We start from the raw sequence: 14,723 nt of genomic DNA, 5'->3' as shown, positions 1-14,723 counted from the left end.
TATACAGTATTCAGATTTTTCAAATGCTGGTTTTCCATGTTTCTTCTTAAGTCACTTCAATCCTCCCTCAGTAGGCCTGACATATACATTCAACAGTATTTGTAAAGCAAAACAGAAACAAGTGTATGTAAAGATCAAGGGGTAAAATATTTTCAGAAGCTTACTTCTTGACAGGCCACTTTGACAACTTATAGACAGAGCTGTACCTACCAAAGTTGAAGAGGACACAAGAAAAGCTCTTCTCACGGTTGAAGTACCGCTTGCTGTACTACTACTGCACAGTCACCTTAAGCTAACCACTTAAGCTCTTCAATGCTTCAGTCAACCTGTAAATGCAGTGCTGGCATTCATTTACCAATACTGATACTGCACTGCCACACCACTGGCACCTGCCAGTTGTGGCCCCTGATGACTTGTGCCCCAGCCAACTGCCCACTTTGCCATGCTGTATTTATGGCTCTGCTGAGAAGGAACAGACACGAGCTTGACTGAGACAGATCGTTGAATTATTCTCTTCTCAGTAACCCAGAGCTACCCCCCCCCAGTTGTGGCCCCTGATCACTTGTGCCCCAGCCAACTGCCCACTTTGCCATGCTGTATTTATGGCTCTGCTGAGAAGGAACAGATACGAGCTTGACTAAGACAGAGTGTTGAATTATTCTCTTCTCAGTAACCCAGAGCTATCCCCCCCCAGTTGTGGCCCCTGATGACTTGTGCCCCAGCCAACTGCCCACTTTGCCATGCTGTATTTATGGCTCTGCTGAGAAGGAACAGATACGAGCTTGACTAAGACAGAGTGTTGAATTATTCTCTTCTCAGTAACCCAGAGCTACCCCCCCCCCAGTTGTGGCCCCTGATCACTTGTGCCCCAGCCAACTGCCCACTTTGCCATGCTGTATTTATGGCTCTGCTGAGAAGGAACAGATACGAGCTTGACTAAGACAGAGTGTTGAATTATTCTCTTCTCAGTAACCCAGAGCTATCCCCCCCCAGTTGTGGCCCCTGATGACTTGTGCCCCAGCCAACTGCCCACTTTGCCATGCTGTATTTATGGCTCTGCTGAGAAGGAACAGACACGAACTTGACTGAGACAGATCGTTGAATTATTCTCTTCTCAGTAACCCAGAGCTACCCCCCCCCCCCAGTTGTGGCACCTGATGACTTGTGCCCCAGCCAACTGCCCACTTTGCCATGCTGTATTTATGGCTCTGCTGAGAAGGAACAGATACGAGCTTGACTGAGACACATCGTTAAATTATTCTCTTCTCAGTAACCCAGAGCTATCTCCCCCATAGGAAAGTAAAAAGACATTTATTGGAATATCTCCCTTCATATTTTGGACCAAATCAAATTCTGTTTTGGTTTGTATCAATGGACATTGTACAGCAAATAGAAACAGAACAGCATGGTGGCTTAATGGCTCAGCTCTCTTTAATACAACTCCACAGACTAGGGTTTAAACCTGCCCTCCGGTTACTGTCTGTGCAGAGTGTGTAGGTCCTCTTCATTTTTGTATATTGTGTCTGGATACTATGGTTTCCTCTCAAAAATATTCTGGTTGATTGGCTATTCTAAACCACCTAGTCCTACTAGGCATAGCCTGCTGTCATGAAAACTCTGAGAAACATTTACACTGACTAGGGGAAATTTGGCCAGGGCCATGAGTAAATTCCAAGGAATTGAAAACAGAAGTAAAGTGCCCCATGATAAAAATAAAAGACCCCTACTCTTGGATCTTTTATATCTATCCAGCCCACCACAAACTCAGGTAGACTGGATCTCAGTTTAATGTCTCACCTGAAGGAAGGGATGTCAGGAGTGTGGCACTACCAGTGTGCTGAACTGCACTTTCAGTACTGGAAAATGAATCACATCACCATGTTTGTTAACAGAATTCTCAGCCTTCTGGTCCCCCAGCATCAAAGGTGTTTATGCTACATGCTGACCCACTGACATTGCCATGGCCAGTGAAACTGCTGCAGGCAACACCTATATTAACTGTGATACGTTAGGGACTAATGTTTAATTTGTGATTACATGCCTGTAGTGGCTTAGTGGTAAATCACTTTGGCTACTTGTGTGGGATTCCTCCATTCTGTGTTTAAAGACCGAGATTGTGGTATTTTGTGGATTTCTCCTCTACCCAGCCATGGAATTAGTATATGTAAGCATCAGGAGTTTGGGGGTGCAGGGGATGAAGTCCTCCCAGAAAAAAAAAATGTTTTCATCAATTTGTATAATTTATACATTTTGATTTTGTCTGAAAGTGCACTCGGTTGTAGTAGCACTTAAAACTGTTATCACAGATAGGTCACACTTTTGACATGCAGCCCTATAGATCAATAGACATATCGACAGCCAGACCCATAGGCTTCCTTAATACCTTGTCAAGTGTAACATTAGTGAGGTTTCATCTAGTTGAGCCCATCTCCCTGATGCAGAACTTCCAAATTGCTGTTTTCTACAGGAAATCATTGCCAGAGTAGCTTCTATGTGTGTGGTGGCAGTGCTTTCCTTTTTCTTACAAGTTTCTGTTTTCTTCACACTGTAAAACTGGAGTTGCTATAAATAACTGTGGGGGTGCAGTAGGCTTGCTACCACATAAGTAATATGAGTGTGCGGAGGCTTAGCCTGCTGTAAAATCACCTTTATTAAAAAAGTCTTACTGAGTTGCAGATTCAACCATTTTTCCTGGTTAAATCTTCACCATCTTGTAACTGGTACAGCAATTGGTAGCATGCATTTACCTGGTTAGGTATCAATAACCTGAATCACAACATGCCATGAAACAGAGTGGCAGTCATTGTTTTCCATTGGAAGTCACTGCTTGTGGAATTTCAAAGTGTGTGATGGCAGTGATTCCCACCTTTTGGGAGCTTTTTTCCCTTTTTCATGTTTATATAGCCATGGAATTGGTGTTTTTATATATGTATATACATATATATATATATATATATATATGTATATATATATATATATATATATATCTATATATATATATATATATGTATATGTGTATATATATATATATATATATATATATATATATATATATACGCATTCAGGATGTGCTTGTCCCTCCCCCCCAAAATGGGATAGAGGGAGGAAATGTCCCCTGTAAAAACACCTGTGGTTCGATTATGAAATTACTGGCATTTATGTTTGGAATTTTGATTACTCAACCTATTGCCTTTTGAAATAGGGATCTGTTGTAACTTGATGAGATGTAGGTAAAGCAAAATATATTTATCTAGATAGACAGAGAAATAGATAGATAGATAGATAGATAGATAGATAGATAGATAGATAGATAGATGGTTAGATATTTACAGAGGACTGGTGTGCAATAAATTTATTTATTTTACATTTGTTGACCGGGATAGTTTGACTGGATATATGTCCATTTTCAGTGGAGGCCCAGGAGAAAAGCTCCACATACCAAAAAAGAGACAGTACATACATCACTGAGTGATAAACTCAGGCAGACATGTTTAGAAAAATATAGACAAAGAATACATGCAGATATCAATATACACAATGTGCAGAATTACATGTGATTGGCAAAGACGTATCAGAAAATGTGAACATAGAATACAATCAGATCTCATAATTCACAATGCTTAGACATTCAAATTCTATGAGGCATAGATACTTGACTAAACAGCAGGTAGGGTAGCAAGACATGTATTAGTGAAGTTGTTAGGTTTAGAACAAGAGCACAGCCAATGAGATGTGAGGTATTTTTTGAGTTCTCTTTTAAATAGGGGTAGTGAGGTTTCCTTGGTAATGGTAGTAGGGAGTAGATTCCAGATTTTACTGGTTGAGTTGGCAACTATAGCATTGCCTGCAGAGTTGTTGGATTTTTGGGTCAGTATCATTAGTTTATCAGCTGAGCGTAATGGCCTGGGGGCACTATGAGGGGTGAGAATATTTTTGAGGGTAGGGGTGTTATCAGGTTGATGGAGTATTTTATGCGCTACTATAAGTTGGTTGAACTGTAGAAGGGTAGGATACTCTAGCCATCCCATTTTTTTTTTGGTTCTGGCAATGGTGGGTCCTAAAAGCCATGCCTGTAGTGAATCTGTCTATATGATTATAACATCCTGATAATTTGTTGACATCAGTTTTGGATAGGTTAGTGAGTACAGGGGAGGCATACATAAGGGTAGAGAGGAGATGTAATCTTGCAATAGCTACCCTAGCTAGGGGAGGTGAGGAAAGGTTTGGCTCTGTACAGGGAGCCAAGTTTTTTGTTGACGGACTTAATAGTGTGATTGACATGTTTATCAAATTTAAGGTTGTTGTCTATTATTACGCCTAGAAGCTTTGTATGGTCATAAGGGGAGATAATGGTGTCATTGCTAGATTTGATGTTGAAGGAAGGAGAAGGAATTCTACAGTTAGAGGAGAAAAGTAGTAGCTTGGTTTTGTTAGGATTTAGAAACAGGTGGCGATTAGCTAGCCATGTTTCTACTGTGCTGAAAGTGGTCTGGGTGAGGGTTAGAAGTTGTGTAGGAGAGGAGGCGGAGCATATTAGCATTGAGTCATCTGCATATTGGGTGCAGGTGGCTCCTGGGATGGTGGTGTGCAGATCATTGATAAAGATATAGAAAAGAAGGGGACCTAGTATGGACCCTTGTGGGACACCTAGGGTTAGAGGAAGTTGAGATGACAGCTTGCTCTGCCATAAGACAGCCTGCTGTCTGCCGTTTAGGTAGGAGTGAAACCATTGTATTGCATGTTGGTCTAAACCAATGATTTGTAGGGTATTGAGCAGTAGCTGATGGTTGACCATAGCAAAAGCTTTTGAGAGATCTAGGAGGAGTGCTGAAGATAGTTTGTTGTTGTTACGATGAAGATTGATGACAATAGATAAAGATAGAAGAACCTGGTGGTACTGTGGAATGGCCTATAGCCTTGCTGAGAGTCGGCGAGCTTTCCGTTTTGAATAAGAAAGTGCATGATTTGTTTGTGTATGCATCTTTCCATGATTTTAGCTAGTGGTGAAAGAATGGCTATAGATCTAAAGTTATATAATTCTGTGGAACTTCCTCCTTTATGGAGAGGTATAACATGTGATATTTTCCATATTGCTGGGATGGATCCTTCTGAGATGGATCTGTTGATCAGAATAGAAATGATAAGTGCTATGGCATCAGCTGCTTTTTGAAGATATTCAGCTGGGAGGTGGTCGGCAGCTAGTGTAGTAGGTTTTAGCTTTTTGAGTAAGGTCCAGATCAGGTTGGTAGGTACGGTTTGATAGGCAAAGGTAGGTTGGGTGCTGGGTGGATCAGAGCTAGATGTGCCAGAGATGGTGTTTGTGTCCGTTGGAGTGAGATGGGTAGCTAGAGACTGGATAGTTTCAGTAAAGAAGGAGTTGAAGCTGTTTGCAATTTCAACAGGGGATTTATTAAGGGCAGCTGATGGTGTAGGAGTGGTGGAACGGCCTGGGTGGAGAAGATTGTTAATACCAGCTCAGAACTATTGAGGTTTTAGCTGATATTTTTGTTGTAGGAGGGTGTAGTGATTTTTTTTTGTCTAGAATGACAGATTTTTTGGTCTGGTTCCTTAACTGCCAGTATTTTACTTGGTCCACAGGGGCTTTGGTAGCATGCCACCTGGCCCAAGCATTCATAGGTTCATAGATTCATAGGTTCATAGATTAGTACTAGGCTAACTGCCCTTGCGAGCCATTTTAAGCCTAGCCAATTACCCCTTGTGAGACTCAAGCCCTGCACCTTGTGTTTGTAAGGCAAACACCTTAACCATTAGGCCACCCAACCAATTTCATTACGATTGTTGCATTCTTCATTTTTCAGTCTATATATGAGCAGGTTACATGGTTGAATGAAAAACTAAAAATGTACAAATCTGCCAAAAACCATATCAGACAATGAAACTTGCATGGTGTTTTTGATCTTGCTCCCAGACAGGGAAAACAGGAAGTCCAAATTCCATCCACAAAAAATATTTCTACCTTTCTGCTATACGTAGTTTTCATTTTCTTAACCTAGAGTAACTTATTAATTTTTGCTAACGATCAATATCTTTTAATGTGTTGCATCTAATACAAATTTTGTTAAATGGCACGTGCTCAATATTGTTCATGCATAACCAATAAAAGAAATTAGCGAAGTGATAAACTACAGATGCGACACAAACCACATTCTAAATTTGTACATTCAGACATCACACAAACTTCCACAGTCGTGAGAAAGTGGTGAATACATCTTTACCATTTTTTCTGATGCCTGCATTGGACGACAGTAATGGCTACTGTGGTTGAAAGGCATGATCTCTTACAGGACTGAACCAGCTTAAGAAAGAAAAACATTATTAAGTGCAAAACAGGCACTGTCTGCATTATTTATGGTTAGTTAAGAGCACTCTAGAGTGTTTCTTAGTTTAATTTTAGTTTTTGTTTCTTTAGATAGCCATGGTGCAACCGTGGCTTTTACACAGATGGTACAGGTAGGAGCATGGTGGTTAAGGATAGCCAGAAATTTGGTATTGAAGTACTTAACTGCTTTTTGTAATGGGAGTCATTTCAAGACATTCCAATTACATGCTTTGAGTTCTTTTTGAAAGTTGTCATGGTTAAAGTTCCTGATGTTACTTATAGTTTTATAGGAGGGCTGGTTGGGAATGTCGGCTTTGAGCGTAATAATGTAGGTAAGGCAGTGATCAGTTAGATCATCCGGTAATGTACCTGACTTAACAAGTATCCAATCATGGATACTATCTTTGACTTTATTTTTGCTAAATCTTGTGGTGGTTTAAATGGGCGGAGGGAGTTTCAGAGGAACAGGTGTTCCAATCAATGTTAAAGTCCCCCAAGACAATGGTTTCCTGGGGATAGTTAGAAGCTAGCCAATGTAAGATATTTTCTAGAGTATTATCATTCTTGCCGGGTAGAATATAAATGCAGACAATGTATCTGCATTTATTTTTGTATATTATTAGTTTGGTGATAAGAATGTCTGCATTGCCAAACTGGGGTGGCTGTTGGGTGTTAATTGTTATTGTTAGGGTAGACTTGTATAGTACAGCTACCCTGCCACCTTTTCTGGAGATCCGGTCCAGTCTAAGGATGTTGTACTGTTGGGGGGTTATTTCGTTATCTTTGGTTATTGGTTTTAGCCAGGTTTCTGTGAGGCAGAGGATATTAGGAGAGTGAACAGCTAAGAGTCCATGTAGGCTATGGATCTTGTTGTTTAGGCTTCTGATGTCGAGATGACAGACCAGAAATGAGTTTGGAAGTCTATCAGTCTGGGTAGTACACATTGGGTTGTTAGATGGTGTGCTTGGGTCTACTGTTGTGGATGGGCCAGGGTTAGGGTGGATGTCTCCATCCTTCATAAGAATAATTTTTAAGTTGCTTATGAGTCTTAAAAAAATTTGTTTATGATTTTTTCGTAGCTTTTGATTTTTAAGCTAATGTAGCAGTATTTAGTCAGGTGATGGTAATTGGGGGGGGCGAGGAATTAGGAGAGGGGGTGGTTATGTGGTGGATAAACTTATTAAATGCTGGGTTGTCTGTTTGAGAGTTTGGGTATTGGATTTCAAGATGCTGTACATATTCATAGGAGCTTAGATGATAAGGAATCAACAGCAGGGGTACTAAGGGTAGCAGCATTAGTGTTTTAGCTGTAGTCATAGTAAATAACTAGGGTAGGGTCTGTATTAAGTGTATGTGACGGATAAAAGATTAGAGAGACTAGAGTAGCTATGGGTGGGTTAAAATGGATAGTGAGGTGGACAGAGGGTATATTATTGAGCATGTGTAGTTAGTTAGCTAATTAAGGGGGCATGCCAGTGGTACTATAAATGTAGTATTACCGGGGGCGGGTGGGATATGGGGGCAGGGTGGGGCACGGAGCAGGGCTAAACCAGTAAAGCAGATGCCTAAAGGCATGTGCAGGTATGAGTTACAAGCACGCTTTTTTGTTTTTTTTTATATACCCAATACTCTGTTCCTAAGCCCTACTGTTAAAAACTACATAGTTCCCTGTCTGCTTCTCAGTTTACAATGCAGAGAGCTCATTTTCCAATTCCATGCTTGTTTCACTTAGTTTATTGAGAAATGCACTGTTTGGAGGTGCAGAGCAAACTACGCTCGTTTGTTGAACAGTAAAAAGCACGCTGCTTTTACCTTAATTGGGGAAGAAAGAAGGCTACAGGAAAATCTAACCCTTCCAACCTAATGCTTATCAGCATAAACAGAATTAAAGCGGGAGTTATGGGGACATTCACCAGTGCTTTTTTGGGCCCAGTTTGTTAGGTTTACAGGTGGCAAGGTATTTAAGTGGATATTGACCTTATTAAAACAAGTTCCCTGGTGGGGAAAGTCTTCCGTACTTATGCTTTCAGGGGGAGGTGCGGTAGGAACACCTAGAGAGGGGATATGATTATTAGTACTATACCAAGAACAGAGTTAATCATTCAGACATTGAGTATACATGATTATCAAAACAAGTCCACGTGCACCTTTTAGTATTAACAAACAGCAGCACTCTTTCCTGTATATCTGCCTTAAGGGCTCAGTTAATATTCATTAATTATGTAGTACTGTGGGTTTTAAGAATAAATTAATTCCCATATCCCACAATACTAGATATTTCATCTATTACACTTCCAACCACCCCAGACCCACATACATGTCAATTTATCCTTTATTTAACATTTTTGTTTCCAGTAATTTCAATGGATGGATTTTTGGACTGTTTTGGTGACAGTATAACACTGCAGTGGTGTTCTTACTGTATAGGGAGTGTAGTCACATCACGTTACCTTAGGTCAAGTTTCAATATAGAGGACATTTTTTATAATTAAGTTTTCTAAGCATTTTGAATTATTTTTGCACTTGGTATTTTGTAATACTAATGTATATTTAGGAATGTGAGGTGTATTCATTGGTTCTTTGAGAGAGCAGCTGGTGCATGGAATAAACTACCAAATTATATTAAAGCAAGCACTAGTTTGGATGTTTTTAAGAACAATCTGAACACTTATGAAAATAACTGTTTTGGTACATTGGCAAGCTAGAAGGGCATTATTGCCCATGCCTGAAATACTTCTATGTATGTAAAAATTTCCTTTTGGCAGAAAAGCTGAGCAGGACCAAGCAGATATGCATAAAAGGAAATTAAATCAGGAGGTCTTCCAAGATTTGGTGCACATGTGGGGAGCACATCAAATAGACCTGTTCACCTCTATTAACAAAAAACAAATGGCAAAATTTGCTCCAGGACTCTTTGTGAGCAGCTTGGAAAACAGTTACCTTTTCTTTTTCTTGGATGTGGATGTTCATGTATGCCTTTCCACCCTTTACACCAATATCTAGGGTCATTCTGAATATTCAAAAAGACTCTTCTAAGATCTTTGTGGTAACTCAATTCTGGCCCAAGCAACAGTGGTTCTCCCTTCTTTTTACTAATAGCCAAGGGCAATTACCTGACTCTTCCCCACAGACAGGACCTACTCACACAAGACAGAGGTTATTTGATACTCCACAGCTTGAAACATAATCAAATGACTGCCTGGATGGTAGAATGTTATTAATTTTTAGGCACCTTTTTTTTCTGTGGACTGCAGCAGGTTATTAAAGGAGGCAAAGAAACTTGCTACTAAAACATCATGTGTATTAGCTTATGCAAAAGATTTTCTAGTTGATGCAAAATTAAGAACCAACACCATTTTAAAGCTAGAATTCCATTGACTCTAAAACATTTGTGTCAGTTTTTATCCTCCAGCCTTTTAAATATATATATATATATATATATATATATATATATATATATGTGTGTGTGTATAATATGTGTATGTATATATATATATATATATATATATATATATATATATATACATATATATATATATATATATGGTTTCCGTTCAGAAGCTCGAAATACTGAAATCGTGAATTTCAGTATTTTGAGCCCAAGAAGCCAAATCCACATAATAGCAAAAGTTTAGAAGCGTGAAATTTAAATCCTCGAATACTGGAGGTTTTGAATTTTGTGCTTCTAAAGTTCCGCTATGGTCATGTATTCAGGTAAGTGTGTGTGTGTGTGTGTGTGTGTGTGTGTGTGTTAAGGGGTTTGGGTAGGGGCTGTGGTGTGTGTCAGTGTATTTTGTTGCTGTGATGTGTGTGTGCGAAGAGAAAGTAGCTTGTGTGGTGGTGTTTTGTGTGTGTTTGTATGTAGTGCGACCTCGGAGTGAGAATATTTAAGTAGGGGGGGGTGTGGGGTGCAGGGGTGCTTGCCCCCCTGCTTTCATGTAGTAGAGTGATTGTGTGTGTTTGTGTGGTGGGTGGTGTGTGTGTGTGTGCGTCTGTGTGTGTGTGTGTGTGTGTGTGTGTGTGTGTGTGTGTAGTAAAACTGTGAAATTCAAAACTTCTGGTATTCGAGGTTTTGAATTTTTCGGTTTTTAGTTTTCATTGTTTTGTGGATTCCACTTCTTGGCCTTGAGATACTGAAATTTGAGATTTCAGTATTTCGAGCTTCTGAAGTGAACCCATATATATATATATATATATATATATATATATATATATATTTTTTTTAAGGTATACATGTACCATTAGGCCATTTCAACATTTCTGCCCAGGGATCCTCCAGCTATTCAGGATATGAGGCTCTTATCATGGAATACTGACTTCTGCAACTTTCCTCTAAGACAGGGTTTCCTTGAGTACAAATCTTTCATTTATAATAATAATAACTTATAAATCCTTCATTTATGTCTAAAGTGACATCCAAGCTTACTTTCAGCCAACTTATCCATCTTCCTGTCTTCTTTCCAAAAACTAAAATGAAAGAGAATTAATTTTTCTTCCTCTGGATGTCTACAGGTAACTCAGATACAATCTTGACAGAACTAAGCACCTTCAAAAATTCTGATCGGTTATTATTTTCTTATGAAGGTAAGAAATACGGTCAACCAGTGTCAAAACAGGCATTTTCCAAATGGTTGTCCTGTGATAGTTCCTTCTGTGATACCTATGATGATGTGATGTAGTGGCAGCTGTGCCAGGGAGACTAGGGCTGTGCATCTTTAACATATGCCAGTATAGCTAGCTGGAGTATTGTAAAGAATTATATATAATTTAATATCAAACTGATTTGTACAGATGCTTGTTTTAAAATGTATTAGTAAAGCTGCTTGTGTTAAAAATGTATCAACAGTGGGTCCTGCTGGACAAAAAAGGAATATGTATGTATGTTAGGCTGTATTGTTGTAACTACTGAAATGTATACATTTTAACAGAGGATACGGGAAGGGAAGGAGTTTAGTTCAGCCCAGCTAACCTTAACAAAACTAGCCTGAAATTAAATGATTTGGTTTAGGCCATAAAGATTCTATCTCACAATTCTGAATGCAGCAATGTCTATGAAAAGCCTTTCTGCAGGAAGGGTAGAAGTGTTAGAATTGTTTGTATAGCTGCCAGACACTGTATTAAACCTCAGCAAAGTTCTATTTGTGTATTGTGACATATCTGTGCCAAATCCTGGCTTAGATGCTGGTAAGGGGGTAGTGTGGGAACCAAAGAGCCAGGTGACCAGATGTGATGTCATTCTGTGGTCAGCATTAATGAGAGATGTGATAGAAGCACTCAGCACTCTGTTACTGGAACCGACAACAAAGACACTCATCCATTTCATCTTGCCTTGCTCTAGAAAGTAAGTAAGGAAGAGTAATTAGTCAGTTAGGATAATACAGTGAGATTAGTTAAATATTGTTTTTCTGTGACTGTCTGAATCTTTTCATCTGTGTTGTTTTTATATTTCATTTGAATTGAAACTTTGGTGTTTATTATGAATAGATATTCAGTATTGTCATATTTATCTTGTTATTAAATATATCTAAACCTTTCATTGTGGCTGATCTTTTAGAAAATATTTAACCTTTGAGAGCACTTGCATATTTTTAGTGGCACGGTGGCTTCAAGTTCCTGAAAGTCTTGCTGCTTGGAAACACTACCATTTGTATAAGTATTAATTTTACTAAGAATAATTGGGTACCCTGGTAAGATCCTTAGAGTAGCTGGCTTTGGGGTGTTCTGGTGACAGTATCTACTTAATAGTCTGGGTGGAGGTGGCATAGTGGGTAAATCTGTACCAGCCTTTCCCAAATGAGTGTGTGAAAATCAAATCTAAAAGAGTGTGTTTGTCGCCTACTTGGAACAGGGACACAGCACACTAATTTCACACAGAGAGTGGTGGAAGACTTGGCTTGGAACACCTTGCTGAGGACTCGGTTCTGAGGTGGTCAGTGTGGAGTCTTATTTGGGGCCTGGAGAGGAAGTCCAGCCCCAGGACTGGAGTGTGCATTCCCTGTGTGCTCTTAAGAGAAACTGTGCTCGGTGCAGAGAGCTGCATCTGAAAATACTGTGTGTGTCTGTTTTTCTTTCAAAGTGAATGTTCCCTATCAGTGTCAGTAGTGAGTAGTGAGGGTCCTTGATCACTGGCCCAGAGAAGGGACGTCACAATACCCACCATAATTCTAGGCTGGGTTAGAGCACATTCCACTAGGGCCTTGACTTTTTCGTGGCTCCTGGAAAGAGGTAGACTCTAGAAGTATTTTAGAAGCAGCTTCTTGGTCATCTGTACATATTTTTACAAAGCACTACAAACTAGACTGCTTTTCTTGGTTTGGAGCAGGCTTTGCTAGGACCATTCTCCAGGGGCTCCTAGGCCATTTTTCTTCCTCCTAAACATTATAAGCTATTAAAGTTTCCAATATAGCTAAGGCTACTGCAGCAGCAATCATATGATAAACATAGTACTGGTGTGTAAGTAAACTTAACATAACAGTAAATGTTCAGATGATCAATTGTTTAGAATTGTTTAGAAAAATCAGAAGCTATTAATACTGGTTCCAAATACAACATTTCTTTCAGATTCCTAAAGTCTTGTTTTTTTCAACTATCCACTTAACTTTTAAGGGAGCCTTACCCTTGGTCAGGTCAGTCAGGGGCTAAGCAATAGTAACAAAATTAACAATACATATCTATCCATATCCATAAAACAGAGCTTCATGTTCTCAGTTTGTGTATTATCTTTTGTTTAGTCTCTTTCCACATATCCTTAGCTGACACAAAATAATTATTTTAACCCATATTCCTAAGTATTTCATTTTATCATGTTCCCCAGAAGGGTATTTCTGAACCAATTTGTGTGTGGGTATATAGTTTACAGCTATTGCCTTTGTTTTATCTTCATTAATTTTGTATTCTGACAAGACCTGAAATTGTGTCAGAATGTTCCAGAACACTGAAATATCCTTTTCTGGTTGTATCAGATACAAAATAATACCATCTGCAACTAAAGCCAACTTTTTCTAGATTACCATACCAATTATATCCTTGAATTCCTCAGTCCCTTATTTTCTTAGCCAATGGTACTAAATATAACACAAATAACAAAGAGGAAAGAGGACACCCCTGCCTGGTTTTCTCTTCAAACAGAACTTATCAGAGAAGAACCCTTGCTTTAATTTTCAACTTCGATTGTTCATATATCCTCCTAATTAACTTTATTATTCTGTCAGGGAATGCAAATGTTTCCATTGCTCTACTCATAAAATCCCAGCTTACTCTGTCAAATGCTTTTTTTGCATCAAGACCCACCAACAACAGTGGTATTTTCTTACATTCTGCTTCCCCAGTATATGCAGCAACTCCAGATAGAAACAATACCAGCAATGAGAATGAATGGTTCATTTAGAATACACCTACACAGTTCAAGAATAAAACAAAAGAAAACAAACTGAAGCATGGCCAGGGTTACAACATTTGGTCTGAGGAGGCGTGAAGTATACCCGCGAAAGCGCTAAGGTTCATAGGTTCATAGGTTGGTACTAGGCTGTCGGCCCTAGGGCCTATACAAGCCTAGCCATAACAATTACCTGGTTATTTCTTACCACAGTATTTATTTCCCTGCTAATAAATATTGCAATCCTGGCCATGATTTTTTTGTTGTCTTTTGTTTTAATCACCAGTATATACTGATGGCATTTACTTGATTTTAAAAGTAGACCCATAATAACCATTGGCATTCACTGAAATGCAACAACCACAACAGGAATTTTATATATATATATATATATATATATATATATATATATATATGGGTCTACTTTAAAAGACCGAAACGACGATTCCCCGACACACGGAAAACGAAGACCAAACGATCGACAGGTAAGTTTACCGACAGGGTGATTTGCCGACAGCGGAAAGACCGACAAGGGTAATGTGTGATCGCGACCCGGTAAGTGTGCGACAGTGACGGAGTTAGGAGCGGTGAGGTAAGTGTGCGATATTGTGGGATTTCGGGTTAGGCCGTGGGAAAGGTGAGTGTGTGTTAGTGTTGAAGTTAGGGTTCGGGTAAGGTAAGTGTGTGATAGTGAGGGACTGTAGTTTAGGGACGGGTTAAGTGAGTTAGGTTTAGGGTGCAGGTAGGTGAAGTGTGCGATAGTGTCAGACCTTGGGCTAGGGGTGGGTTAAGTGAGTTAGGGTTAGGGTGCAGGTAGGTGAAGTGTGCGATAGTGTCAGACCTTGGGCTAGGGGTGGGTTAAGTGAGTTAGGGTTAGGGTGCAGGTAGGTGAAGTGTGCGATAGTGTCGGACCTTGGGGTTAGGGGTGGGTTAAGTGAGTTAGGGTTAGGGTGCAGGTAGGTGAAGTGTGCGATAGTGTCGGACCTTAGGGTTAGGGTTTGGGCTAGG

The 14,723-nt window shown here is 39.6% G+C and overlaps 1 protein-coding gene across 7 annotated transcripts in view; it reads right to left on the bottom strand.

The window, feature by feature from the left end:
* The window catches only part of GJD3 (gap junction protein delta 3), a 1,257,337-nt gene that overhangs the window by 565,278 nt on the left and 677,336 nt on the right, over window positions 1-14,723 (bottom strand). The gene's annotated exons all lie outside the window — the stretch shown is intronic.

This window comes from Protopterus annectens, chromosome 13.part0 (genome assembly GCF_019279795.1).
Source record: "Protopterus annectens isolate FY-2018-M chromosome 13.part0, PAN1.0, whole genome shotgun sequence".
In the NCBI taxonomy this organism is placed as follows: domain Eukaryota; kingdom Metazoa; phylum Chordata; order Ceratodontiformes; family Protopteridae; genus Protopterus; species Protopterus annectens.
The sequence above is the reverse complement of the archived record's forward strand: the minus strand, read 5'-3'. Positions and strand labels throughout refer to the sequence as shown.